This window comes from Schistocerca serialis, chromosome 1, assembly GCF_023864345.2.
Source record: "Schistocerca serialis cubense isolate TAMUIC-IGC-003099 chromosome 1, iqSchSeri2.2, whole genome shotgun sequence".
Taxonomy (NCBI): domain Eukaryota; kingdom Metazoa; phylum Arthropoda; class Insecta; order Orthoptera; family Acrididae; genus Schistocerca; species Schistocerca serialis.
The window spans coordinates 968,140,306-968,154,316 of record NC_064638.1 but is presented as its reverse complement, the minus strand read 5'-3'; the positions used below and the strand labels follow the sequence as shown (position 1 = coordinate 968,154,316).

Sequence of the window (14,011 nt, the reverse complement as noted above, 5' to 3'; positions counted from 1 at the left end):
TCTCCAAAGGTCCGAGGCATTTTGCTCTGATTGTTGCCAGCATCATATTTACAGTACCAGGGAAGCAGGTTGCTAGCCTTATTTGCCCGAGTCCCATTGGGTTTTACCCCTAATGGTTGAGGGGCTAACCGGTGGATTTGGTAGTCTTTGCTGTAAGAGCACAGAGGTGACCACGACTCAGAATATGTCCGAGATGGCAAGCCTTATTCCAAAGTAACTGGTATCCCGACTGTCGGGACCACTTACTTGGCCACTCATACGTTGCCCGTGGTTCATGAACTAGGACATGACTGCAGGAACCCACACCATGAACCAATACTTTCCAAAAAAATCTAAGGAAGTGGGGATATAAAATGTAGGTGCTAGCTAATATATCTGGTCGTATTTATTGCTTTGAAATATTTCAGGGACCTGAAGATGGACGTCAGCATACATCTGTCCTTGGCACTGCAGGAGACTCATGTTGCGACTTTGTCATGGACTCGAAAGCAAGAATTTTAAAAAGTGTTCTGATAAGCTCTTCAGCAAATCCCTCTGCTGCTGAAATTCAAAGAGATGAACATTTGGTATGTCGGTACTACATGAATTAACAGTTTGCAAATACCTGAAAAGAAACAAAAGAAAATTTCATAATTACAAAAGCAGAGGCGTGATAGCTCTGCTGTTGTATCAGCTAGAGAAGGTGTGACGACTCCGAGATGGGAGCATAACTCAGCAATTAGAGTAGTGTTATCTTATGCAGGGATACAGCCCTAAGGAACTGTTAGACGATTTGAGAGGAAAGATAAGACTTTCTTAGACATCTGACGACCAAATTCTATCTAATTTTACAACAAATACATGGCACATGTGGGCCTTATGGATTCACTGGTTGCCCTTTTCAGGAATGACACAAGAAATTTTAGACGACACAAGGGAATTTTTTACGATATGTTCAATATAACACTAGTAAACTCTTGGATTCCTTCAAAGATAAGTGGAAAGCAAAAAAAGGATCTTTTATAGAGTTTAAGAACCTTGTTACAAGAGAATGTTTTTTCAAAGCAAGTGCAGAATTATCTAGGAATGCAAGGGGTCAACCATCAGACGTGTTCTAGGTTCGAGGCTATTTGGAAAAAAATTGTCACACCGAGAGGAATATTTTCTAACTAGATGGCGGATTACATTGGCCAAGGAAATCCACTGCGTCAAACAACAGGTACCATTCTCCGGAGTGTAGAAACTAAACACGACACATTTGTGTCAAATGTAATGTTGTAGTATGTCCTGGGTGTATGAAGACATTTCTTTGCAAGCGCTAACGATTTTGAAGGAAGTTCTGTACTTGTGAAACATATTATTAAAATGTTTATGGCACATATTGTAAGCCTCACGTTCCCTGTCTCCATGTGAGGACGTCATCTAGTTCACTTAATTAAATTAATGAATGAAAATGTTTTCATATTCCATGAAAATGTTTTCATATTCCATGTTACTGAGGCCTAACGATCATCACTAAGCAAGCGAAAGTATTTTTTTGTTTCTTTTAGATATTCGGTCGTGATAGGGTTAATAGATTCGCTGAGGACATGGTTATTCTCATTCAAAGGAAAAAAGAATGCCAGGGTGATTTGAATGGAATGAACCGGCTGAGTGTAGAGTATGAACTGAGAGTAAACCGAAAAAAGATAAATGTAATCAGCAGTAGCGAAGATGAGATCACCTACATAATTATCATTAAAGATGGGAAACACGAAGTAGTCGAAGCGAAATAACACTTGAGGGATGAAGCGAGGGGATCGTAAAGAGAAGATTAGCACAGACAAAGGGGTAATTTTGGACAAAAGAGGTCTGCAGCTATCAAAGATCGGCCTTAATGATTGACCAAGAGAAGTCTTTTGGTATCAAACACAGACCCTAGTTTAAGGAAGAAATGTCTGAGATTTCACATTCGCATGATAGTGAATCACTGCCTGTGGGGAAACCAGAACAGAAGAGAAAGTGGTTAAGATGTGGTGATGTAAAGAAATGTTGAAAATTATTTGTACTGATAAGATACGAAATGAGGAAGTTCCCCTCAGATTCGGTGTAGAAAGAGACATTTGGAAAACACCAACATGAATAATCAGGACGATAGGACATTTGTTAAGACATGTGGGAATGAATTCCATGGTAGTAAAGGAAATTTTACTGGGTTATACTGGCTTAAAATTGCAGAAGAAGATATATATTGGAATACATTCAGTAAATGATAGCGTATTTACGTTGCAATTGCCACTCTTGGATGAAGGAGCTGTCACAAGAGAGGAATTCGTGGCGGGTCGCATAGAACCATTCAGAAGACATGAATCCAAAGAAATATTATACACACAGGCGCCAGAAGCATTTTCTCTCATGTTTAGTCAGATACTGGCAATTTAGTTAACTGGAGGCAGGTTAAGCGAATACTGCTCATCACGTCTTTCATGGGACGCCCAGTGACGACGGAAGGCGTCGGGTTGTCTCTCGTTATAAACAAAATTATTTTTAAAGCAGAATCTTACATTCTCATTCCATAGGACTGCTCAAATAAGTCTAGTGCGATATTTGTTTCTGACCTGGCCTACGCTGACTGCTCCCGGCATTCAGCAGTACAGGTCAAGCACTGCTTGACTACTGGATTTAGAAAACATCGTTCTTGTAAAACATAACTAGCTCTTTATTCACACGAAGAGTTGAGAGCTGTTGATGAGGGATTTCAAATTGATTCCGTATTTCTAGATATCAGAGGGCTTTTCACACCGTTCCGCTGAAGCGGTTTGTAATCAAATTGCTTGCTTATGAAAAGTCATCTCAGTTACTATACTGGATTCATGATTTTCTGTCGGAGAGGTAAAACAGAAGTGATACTTGGCGTTTCGGAAGATAGTGCATTTCGTTGCGGCTGTATCTTCTCACAGAATTTCGATCACCAGTTTTCTCCTCCGAATGTAAAAATATTTTTCTGGCGCCGACCACATGGGGAGAAACGATTATCATAACAAAATAAGGGAATTAGAACTCAAACGGAAATATGAAGGCGTTCAATTTTCCCTTGCGCTGTTCTACAGTGGAGTAATAGAGAATTAGTGTGAAGGTGGTTCAATGAACCCTCTGCTATCCACTTAAGTGTGATTTATAAAGTAGCCAGGTAGATTTAAATGTAGATTTAGGTCATATGCACAGCTAGCTTACATATGAACTTGTACTACTATTGTGGGGCTGGGTTTCATGTCTGTCTTGGCTACGATAATGCGTCCAGTATGCTGTTCGTAGTAGCTTAGCCATATTCTTAATTTCTCATTCATTACTATACCTTGAGGACTGCTGTTGGTCTAGCTCCCACCAGCATACGTGTCTGACTTATGTGGCCCTGCCAGAAGCCGAAAATCCTGCCAGCATAGCTCTGTGGTCGTAGCAGATTGCACAAATTTCCTCGCTAACAGTAAGGCTCCAGTCCATGAGGTACGCGAGGGGGGGGGGGGGGGCAGGGAGGCTCGCTGGTGTAGGAAAGCTCACTCTCCTAGAGGAAGCAAACTCGACGAAAGACAGAGAAGTACACCCTACAAAACCTCGAGAGATGGAGCCATGTCTAGCAAAAGCATCATCTAAGGGAGACAACCTCAAAAGGAAAACAGGTGTGCTGGGATACCTAAAGGTGGTAGAGCCCACCAAGTAACTACCATGGCTACAGGCCGGTATCTTGAAAAGACTAAACTATAATATTTATCAAAATATCCAGAAAGAAGCAGGCCAGACAGATAAATTGAAGAAAAACCTTGTCACACGACTTGGAGTAGACAGTGTATTCAATTAGACTACTTGGAATGTTAGCAGACTAAAAGAGAAAGAAGAAGAATTAGAAAATTAACTCCATTCATAAAATGGTGACAAGGCCATTATAACAGAAACCAAAAAGGAATCAAGAGGTTCAACAACAATAAACAGATACGACCTAATCGACAGCGGAGCCCCGTAAAAGAAAAGAGCCCGTGCTGTAGATGACATTATGTGGAAGAAGACTTCAACAAAGAAAAAACACTTCTACGCCGTTATCATTGAACGGACAACTGTGGTCAGATTAAAGGTATCAAGAGTTTATCTATTGTTCATTGGAATAGATAGCCCAGAAGAAGGGCCGAAAGATTACTCTGAAGACTTCCGTGATACCTTGCAAAGAATCCCATATAAGACAGATAAAAATGATTATCTGTTAATAGCTGGAGATTTAAATAAAAGGGGTGATAACATTTCTTTGTAAAGAGTCGTTGTTTCTGAAAATGAATCTATAATAAACAAAATGGCTCTGAGCACTATGGGACTTAACTGCTGAGGTCATCAGTCCCCTAGAACTTTAAACTACTTAAACCTAACGACAACACACACGTCCATGCCCGAGGCAGGATTCGAACCTGCGACCGTAGCGGTCGTGCGCTTCTGGACTGTAGCGCCTAGAACCGCTCGGCCACTCCGGCCGGCCGAATCTATAATAAACATAAATGGATATAGATTGAAAGAGTTCTCATTAAATAATGGGCTAAAGATAACAAACATATTTTTCGGGCATAAACAGATCGACAAATATACCTTGAGGGCTAGAACCTCTGCCACAATTAAAGACAATGCACCAGCAAATAAGACCTCGTGTTTAGCGTAATACACAAGGGTCTTCCAAATTTCAGAAATCCTTTCAGATCATACCTTGCTAGTCTCCAAAATAAAACTACTTAATAGGTAGAAGCCATCTCCGAAGGAGAATCAAAATGATGCTGATACAACATTTAAAGCACAGCTACTTCAAGAAGAAAATATCTAGTTACTGCATCAGAAAATGTTTGAAGAATACATGTTGAAATATAAAAGATGGCAACATCAACCAGGAATGGAATAACATAAAGTAAGCATTAACTGAGCCAGCTACAGGAACAACTGGCACAAGAAAGAAAAGATTTTTTATTGTGGTATTTGGATGATGAACTACTTAATCTAATTGAATATGCCTGTTTAAAAATGTTCAGTTCCGTAGACAATCAAGATCTGAGATTAGACTGTAACAGACAATCAGCCCTAGTCAAAAGGAAATTCAGGGAAGTTAAAAACTCGGTTAGGAAATATATACTACAGGTATTCAAAGAAGCCCCCTCCCTTTCCGTCTTCATCCCCATGAGCAACAGACTATGCCGTTAGTGGGAAGACTTGCGTGCGTCAACGTTACAGACAGCCGCACTGTAGGTGCAAACACAGCAGAGGGGTATCTCTTGAGAGTGGTTTCTCAAGAGAGGTAGCCGTCTTGTTAGTATTGCAGTGGTAACAATTTCGATGAGAGACTGATCTGGCCTTGTAACATCAATCAGAACGGTCTTGCCGTGCTGGTACTGCGAACGGCTGAAAGCATGGGGACACTGCAGCAGTAATTTTTCCCGAGGGTATGTAGATCTACTACACTCCTGGAAATGGAAAAAAGAACACATCGACACCGGTGTGTCACACCCACCATACTTGCTCGGGACACTGCGAGAGGACTGTACAAGCAATGATCACACGCACGGCACAGCGGACACAACAGGAACCGCGGTGTTGGCCGTCGAATGGCGCTAGCTGCGCAGCATTTGTGCACCGCCGCCGTCAGTGTCAGCCAGTTTGCCGTGGCATACGGAGCTCCATCGCAGTCTTTAACACTGGTAGCATGCCGCGACAGCGTGGACGTGAACCGTATGTGCAGTTGACGGACTTTAAGCGAGGGCGTATAGTGGGCATGCGGGAGGCCGGGTGGACGTACCGCCGAATTGCTCAACACGTGGGGCGTGAGGTCTCCACAGTACATTGATGTTGTCGCCAGTGGTCGGCGGAAGGTGCACGTGCCCGTCGACCTGGGACCGGACCGCAGCGACGCACGGATGCATGCCAAGACCGTAGGATCTTACGCAGTGCCGTAGGGGACCGCACCGCCACTTCCCAGCAAATTAGGGACACGGCTGCTCCTGGGGTATCGGCGAGGACCATTCGCAACCGTCTCCATGAAGCTGGCCTACGGTCCCGCACACCGTTAGGCCGTCTTCCGCTCACGCCCCAACATCGTGCGGCCCGCCTCCAGTGGTGTCGCGACAGGCGTGAATGGAGGGACGAATGGAGACGTGTCGTCTTCAGCGATGAGAGTCGCTTCTGCCTTGGTGCCAATGATGGTCGTATGCGTGTTTGGCGCCGTGCAGGTGAGCGCCACAATCAGGACTGCATACGACCGAGGCACACAGGGCCAACACCCGGCATCATGGTGTGGGGAGCGATCTCCTACACTGGCCGTACACCACTGGTGATCGTGGAGGGGACACTGAATAGTGCACGGTACATCCAAACCGTCATCGAACCCATCGTTCTACCATTCCTAGACCGGCAAGGGAACTTGCTGTTCCAACAGGACAATGCACGTCCACATGTATCCCGTGCCACCCAACGTGCTCTAGAAGGTGTAAGTCAACTACCCTGGCCAGCAAGATCTCCGGATCTGTCCCCCATTGAGCATGTTTGGGACTGGATGAAGCGTCGTCTCACGCGGTCTGCACGTCCAGCAGGAAAGCTGGTCCAACTGATCCGCCAGGTGGAAATGGCATGGCAAGCCGTTCCACAGGACTACATCCAGCATCTCTACGATCGTCTCCATGGGAGAATAGCAGCCTGCATTGCTGCGAAAGGTGGATATACACTGTACTAGGGCCGACATTGTGCATGCTCTGTTGCCTGTGTCTATGTGCCTGTGGTTCTGTCAGTGTGATCATGTGATGTATCTGACCCCAGGAATGTGTCAATAAAGTTTCCCCTTCCTGGGACAATGAATTCACGGTGTTCTTATTTCAATTTCCAGGAGTGTATATAGTTAAATGCCGACGGCATCCTCTTCGGGAAAATATTCCAGAAACAAAATAGCCACCCGTTCGTGTCTCCGGGCTGGGACTGCTCAGAAGGATGTTGTCATCACGAGAGAAAAAAAAAAAACAGTTCTTCTACCGATCGGAACCTGGAATGTTAGATCCCTTGATTGGGCGGGTGGGTATTAGTGAAATTCTGTGACTGGAGGAATAGGAATTCTGGGAGGTGAATGCAAGGTTATGAATACTAAATCAAATTGGGGTAATGTAGGAGTAGATTTAATAACGAATAAAAAAAAATAGCAACACGGGTAAGCTACTACGAGCAGCATTATGAACTCGTTATTGTAGCTAAGATAGAGTCGAAGCCCACGCCCACCACAGTAGCAGTATGAGATTATATGCCTTCTAGCTTCGCAGATGATGAAGATATTGAAGAAATATATGATGAGATACAGGAAATCATTCAAATAGTTAAGGGAGACAAAAATTTAATAGTAATGGGAAACGGAAGAGAAGCAAATGTGCACTAGGGGAGGGGGGGGGGGGGGGAAGCAAGGAAAGAGGAAGCAGCCTGGTAGAGTTTAACCCTAGATGAATTTGACACAGTGCTGAAAGACTTAAGTCGAAACAAGGCCCCCGGAGTAGACGTCATTCCGTCAGAGAAACTCATAGCTTGGGAGAGCCAGGCATAAAAAAAAATTTCCGTCTGGCGAGAAAGATGTATTGAAACAGGCGAAGAACACTCAGACTTCCAGAAAAATATAATCAGTTGCAAAGAAAACAAGATCTGTCAGGTGTGAATATTACCATATTATCAGTTTCATAAAGAAGAGCCGCAAAGAACTAACACGAATTATTTAAAGAAGAATGGAGAAACGTACAAGCCGTTCTAGTGGAAGATCAGTCTAAATTCCGTAGAAATGTAGCAACAAGCGAGGCAATACTGAACCTACAACGTGTTTCGAGAGAGAGGTTAAATGTAGATAAGGATATACAGGGTGGTCCATTGATAGTGACCGGGCCAAATATCTCACGAAATAAGCATCAAGAACGAAACTCGTCTAGCTTGAAGGGAGAAACCACATGGCGCTATGGTTGGCCCGCTAGATGGCGCTGGCATAAGTCAAACGGATATCAACTGCGTTTTTTTAAATAGGAACCCCGATTTTTATTACATATTCGTGTAGTACGTAAAGAAGTATTAATGTTTTAGTAGGACCAATTTTTTGCTTTGTGATAGACGGCGCTGTAATAGTCACAAACGTATAAGTACGTGGTATAACGTAACATTCCGCCAGTGCGGACGGTATTTGCTTCGTGATACATTCCCCGTGTTAAAATGGACCGTTTACCAATTGCTGAAAAAGTCGATATCGTGTTGATGCATGGTTATTGTGATCAAAATGCCCAACGGGCGTGTGCTATGTATGCTGCTCGGTATCCTGGACGACGTCATCAAAGTGTCCGGATCGTTCGCCGGATAGTTACGTTATTTAAGGAAGCAGGAAGTGTTCAGCCACATGTGAAACGTCAACCACGACCTGAAACAAATGATGATGAGTAAGTTGGTGTTTTAGCTGCTGTCGCGGCTAATCCGGACATCAGTAGCAGAGAAATTGCGCGCGAATCGGGAATCTCAAAATTTTCGGTGTTGAGAATGCTACATCAACATCGATTGCACCCGTACCATATTTCTATGAACCAGGAATTGCATGGTGACGACTTTGAACGTCGTGTACAGTTCTGCCACTGGGCACAAGAGAAATCACGAGACGATGACAGATTTTTTGCACGTGTTCTATTTAGCGACGAAGCGTCATTCACCAACATCGGTAACGTAAAATGGCATAATATGCGCTATTGGGCAAGGGAAAATCCACGATGGCTGCGACGAACGGAACATCAGCGATCTTGGCGGGTTGATGTATGGTGTGGCATTATGCGAGGAAGGATAATTGGCCCCCATTTTATCTATGGCAATCTAAATGTTGCAATTTATGCTTATTTCCTACGTAATGTATGACAGAATGGCGATGTACTTCCAACATGATTGATGTCAGGCACATAGCTCACGTGCGGTTGAAGCGGTATTGAACAGTATATTTCATGACAGGGGGTTGGTCGTCGAAGCACCATACCATGGCCCGCACTTTCACCGGATTTGACGTCCCAGGATTTCTTTCTATGGGGAAAGTTGAAGGATATTTGCTATCGTGATCCACCGACAACGCCTGACAACACGCGTGAGCGCATTGTTAGTGCATGTGCAAACGTTACGGTAGGTGAACTACTCGCTGTTGAGAGGAATGTCGTTACACTTGTTGCCAAATGTATTGTGTTTGACGGACATCATTTTGAGAATTTATTGCATTAATGTGGTATTTACAGGTAATCATGCTGTAACAGCACGCGTCCTCAGAAATGATAAGTTCACAAAGGTACATGTATCACATTGGAACAACCGAAACAAAATGTTCAAACGTACCTACGTTCTGTATTTTAATTTAAAAAACCTTCCTGTTACCAACTGTTCGTCTAAAATTGTGAGCCATAAGTTTGTGACAATTACAGCGTCATCTATCACAAAGCGAAAAAAGTTGTCCAACTAAAATATTCATATTTCTTTTCGTACTACACCATTATGTAATAGAAAATGGTGGTTCTTATTTTAAAAAACGCAGTTGATATCCTTTTGACCTATGGAAACGCCATCTAGCGGACCAACCATAGCGCCATCTGGTTTCCGCTTCAATATAGAAAAGTTTCGTTCTTTGTCGGTTTTTGACGCTTATTTCGTGAGATATTTGGCCCGATCACGATCAATGGACCACCCTGTATATAGCATTACTGATGTCTTTTGACAGTTTTAACTGTGGTAATACCTTTGAAATTCAGAAGTTACAGGGTAAAATACTGGGAGCAAAAGGTTGTTTACAACTTGTACAGATACCAGATGGCAGTTGTAAGAGTCGAGTGATACAAAAGGAGCGTAGTTGTTAAGAAGATAGTGAGACAGGGTTGTAGCTTGGCGCTGATGTTGCTCAATCTGTACATTGAGTAAGCAGTAAAGGAAACAAAACAAAGATGTGGAGTAGGGATTAAAGTCCTGGGAGACGAAACAAAAACTTCGCAGTTTGTGCTGACATTGTAATTCTGCAGAGACAGCGAAAGACGTGGAAGAACTGCTGAATGGACAGGGTCTTGAAAGGGGGATATAGCATGAACATCAACAAAAGCAAGACAACAATAATGGCATGTAGTAGAATTAAATCAGATAATGCTGAAGGATTTAGATTAAGAAACAAGACACAGTAGTACACGAGTTTTAATTTTTCGGCAGCAAAGAAACTGATGATATCGGAAGTAGGGAGGATGTAAAATGTAGACTGGGATGGCCAGAAAATAGTTTCTGAAGAAAAAAAGTTTGTTAATATTGAATATAGAGTTAAGTGTTAAGCAATCTTTTCTGAAAGTATTTCTATGCAGTGTTGGCATGTTTGGAAGATGAACATGGACAATAAACAGTTAAAACAAGTACAGAATAGAAACTGTCGTAGTGTGGTGCTACAGAACAATACTGAAGATTAGATGGGTAGATCACATAATTAATGAGGAGGTACTGAATAGAATTGGGGAGAAGAGAAAACCGTGGCACAGCTAGACTAATAGAAGAGATTGATTAATAGGACAAATTGTAAGACATCAGAGGGTCACCAGTTCAGTACTGGAGGGAAGTTTGAGGAATAACTATCATTCAGGGAGACAAAGACATGAATACTGTAAGCAGATTCAGATAGGCGTAGGTTGCAGTAGTTATTAGGTAATGAAGCATATTGCATAGGGTAGATTAGCATGGAGAGCTGCAACAGCCAACCATTCTTTGGACTGAAGGCCGCAACAACTGCAGTAACAGGAAGACTAGAAAACTCACAAAAATAATGAATCATTTAGACAAAGAAGATAAGAAAAGTTTGCAAATAAACTCAATATCTAAATTTAATTCGTTTGAATACAATAAAAAAACATTGGACAAATGGCAAGATGCCCAGGTGGTCCTGTATGAACCTGATAGCAAGAAAGCTTGCGTAACATTGGAGGGGCTGCAGGATGCAATAACATCTAACAATAACTGAAGATCTCCAGTTTGTGACTAAATTGTTATGGACCTGATCTCAAGTGAACCAAATACTTCAAAAATAGGGATATTCAATTTTATCAATGTCTTTTGGCAAAGTGGTTATATACCATAAAAATGGAATATAGGCCAACTATGCCCAGTTTATAAGAATGAGGGAGACACATTAATGTATTGAAAGCGTTCTGAATTCATATTATAAATGGTATGCCAGAATTTTAAAAAACGACTATCACCATACGCTGAAACTGTATTATCTAGTAAAAAAAGGAACTGAGCGTTTGGGATAATTGGCTGGGAGGCCCCTCACGGTGCTGGTCCGGCCGCCTTGTTGCAGGTCTTATTACATTCGACGCCACATTGGGCAACCTGCACGCCGAATGGGGATGAAATGATGATGAAGACAACACAACACCCAGTCCCTGAGAGGAGAAAATCCCCGACCCGGAGGGGAATCGAACCCGGGCCCCTTAGGACGGCAGACCGTCACGCTGATCATTCAGGTATTTTTTTTTTATACACAACATTTTTTTATTGGTCAAGAACAATTTCACAACTTCTTAATCTCTCGTCATCTTTTCTTTCTGCCTAGCCAATTTCATCATTGGTACTTTCTTCTTTGTGGGCACTTCCTCAGTTGCCTTCGCAACAATATCCTCGTTTTCAGTAAGAGCCACCTCAATGTGGCAGGGAGAGCTCATGTATCGATTTATTCTTACATGTGAACGGTAGGTTCTTCTCCTCAGGCATGGTGCACGGTTGACCTTAATATGTTCTATGACCCAGTTATCAACATCGAAGCCGTTGTAATCTGCATTTTACTCCGCATTTTTCAGTAACTGAAGCAAGAATTCTGCAGATTTCTTAGGCTAGTGGCCGTGAGTTGTGCCCCAGTGCTTTGCCTGAGCACAGCGACCAACTCTAACATTGAATCTGCGAAATGGAACACATTCTTTCTTCTCAACAACATTGTTCAAATATTTGACTGCTCTTCTCAACCACATTCCCCTCAGTGCCATTGCAGTGTCCCTTGTGTTCTTAAAATGGACACGAAGATTAGAGCCTTGTGCTTTACACGACTTTGTAGCATTGTCAGGTTCGTGTGAATACCGCCCCATCTCCACTATTCGAAATATACAGCTCCGCAATTAATTAATGTTGCAGTGAATTAAAACGTACAATATTTCAACGATGCATATAGATTACTTTCAATACTCACATGCCTATACTCCACGACGGAGCTCTGAGAAGTATGGTTTTCTGAAGTGGCAATCGTGCTCGACTTGATTTTTACTATAGTACAACTGATAGAAAAACCCTGTCAATTCACTTTACTAACTTTTGTTGACTACGAAAAGCCGTTTGCTAAATTACATCCAAACAAACTGTGCGAAATTTTAAGAAACACAGCGATTGGATCCCATCCCATCTTGTAAAACTGTACAGGGTTTATATACATATATATCAAAACACAAATAATAATATAAGGCAGGAGACATAATATGGCTGATGTAGACAAAAGAGTTAGAATCAACTCTCCCCTCTCACCGACACTTTATAGTATATATATCGACGATATAATAAAAATTGGATATATACAAAAAATTACATTTTAAAATTAATGAACTTGACTTTAGTACGTTACTTTTTTTTGGCGGCCAGCAATTGTCAGTCAGAATGAAAATGACTTACAATAATCTGTCTTTAACTTCAGTGCAATAGCCATAGACTATATTCTGAGCTTCTCTATCCTAAAGACAAGATCAATGGCATTTTTAGGACACCAGCCCATGCGGGTTTAAATTGAAATTCACAAGCAGATCATAGAAAAAATTAAAACATTTAAATGTTTTGAGTTCAGTCTTACATACAAAACAAAGACATATTTAACTGTTTCTGTAAAAGTTTACGCAGAACATTTGGAAGTCCACGGAAATACTCTACTAAAGTTCTATATCGTTATGGCTATACCAGAATTGTTCTATGAATTCGGAAACTGGACCCTTCAGAAAAAACTGAAAAGAGAATAGAAGTATGTGAAATGATTTTTCTTAGATACGTAGTTGGATATGATTCGATGAACAAAAAGAGAAATGTTGGATCCGAGCTCAAGTGAATATGCAAAATATTATTGACATAATAAAAGAAACAAGGCTTGAGGCTTGCACGCTCTATAAAGCAGGATATGTGAAACTTGTGGCTGCAGCAATATCAAATGTTTCTGAGGACACTGTTAACCTCACATTGTTGAATAAGGGTGTCCACAGCTGCAGATTACCTCATCTTCCCGTGCTAATTAAACGAGATTGTCAATTATAATTGTCGAGAGCATGAGATAATCGAGATTGGACGTGTGTGAATGGAAACGCGTCACCTGATTACATTAATGACATTTCTTGTTACACCAGGGCAATGATCGTGTCAGGATACACCGTCATCCATGGGAATGGGAGGAAGAAAGGTGGGCCGCTCTATGGCCGTAGGCTGATGGGGATAGTATAATACAATGTGGAACATCAGCTGGACCCCCTTAGGAGCTACGGTAGTAGCTGAAGGATTGATGACCGATGAGGATTACCCACCTACATCGCTACATACGTGGTGTATTCCCCGACGGTGGTGGTATCTTCCAAAAGGATAACCGTCCTGCTTCCGTAATTAGAACATAATAGTGAACTGACGTTGAAGTCTCGAACCTGATCTAGACTCTATAGAGCAAATTTGGCACTCTATAAGGTGTCAGTTCCGTGCTCACGAGCCTCTAGCCTTTAATTTACAGGAACTGAGCAATCAGTCGTTGCCTTCTGGTGCTACATATCGCCCGAATTCTTTCAAGGAACTGTCGAATTCATGTCGCGCAAAATCCCTGCTGCACAGCGTTTCAAAGGATGATCAACACGCTATTAATCGGGTCGGGTCACGTGTGAATCTGTTCAGTATTTCTACGTACAATGAGAGAAACGAATGAACGCGTGGCATGTAAGCCCAGGTTAAAAGATAATATGAGCAACTC

At 42.2% G+C, this 14,011-nt stretch overlaps 1 pseudogene; it reads right to left on the bottom strand.

Moving 5' to 3' along the window:
• Window positions 1-11,558: 11,558 nt before the first annotated feature.
• On the bottom strand, window positions 11,559-12,116 carry LOC126458630 (60S ribosomal protein L17-like; annotated as a pseudogene).
• Between the last annotated feature and the right edge of the window lie 1,895 nt (window positions 12,117-14,011).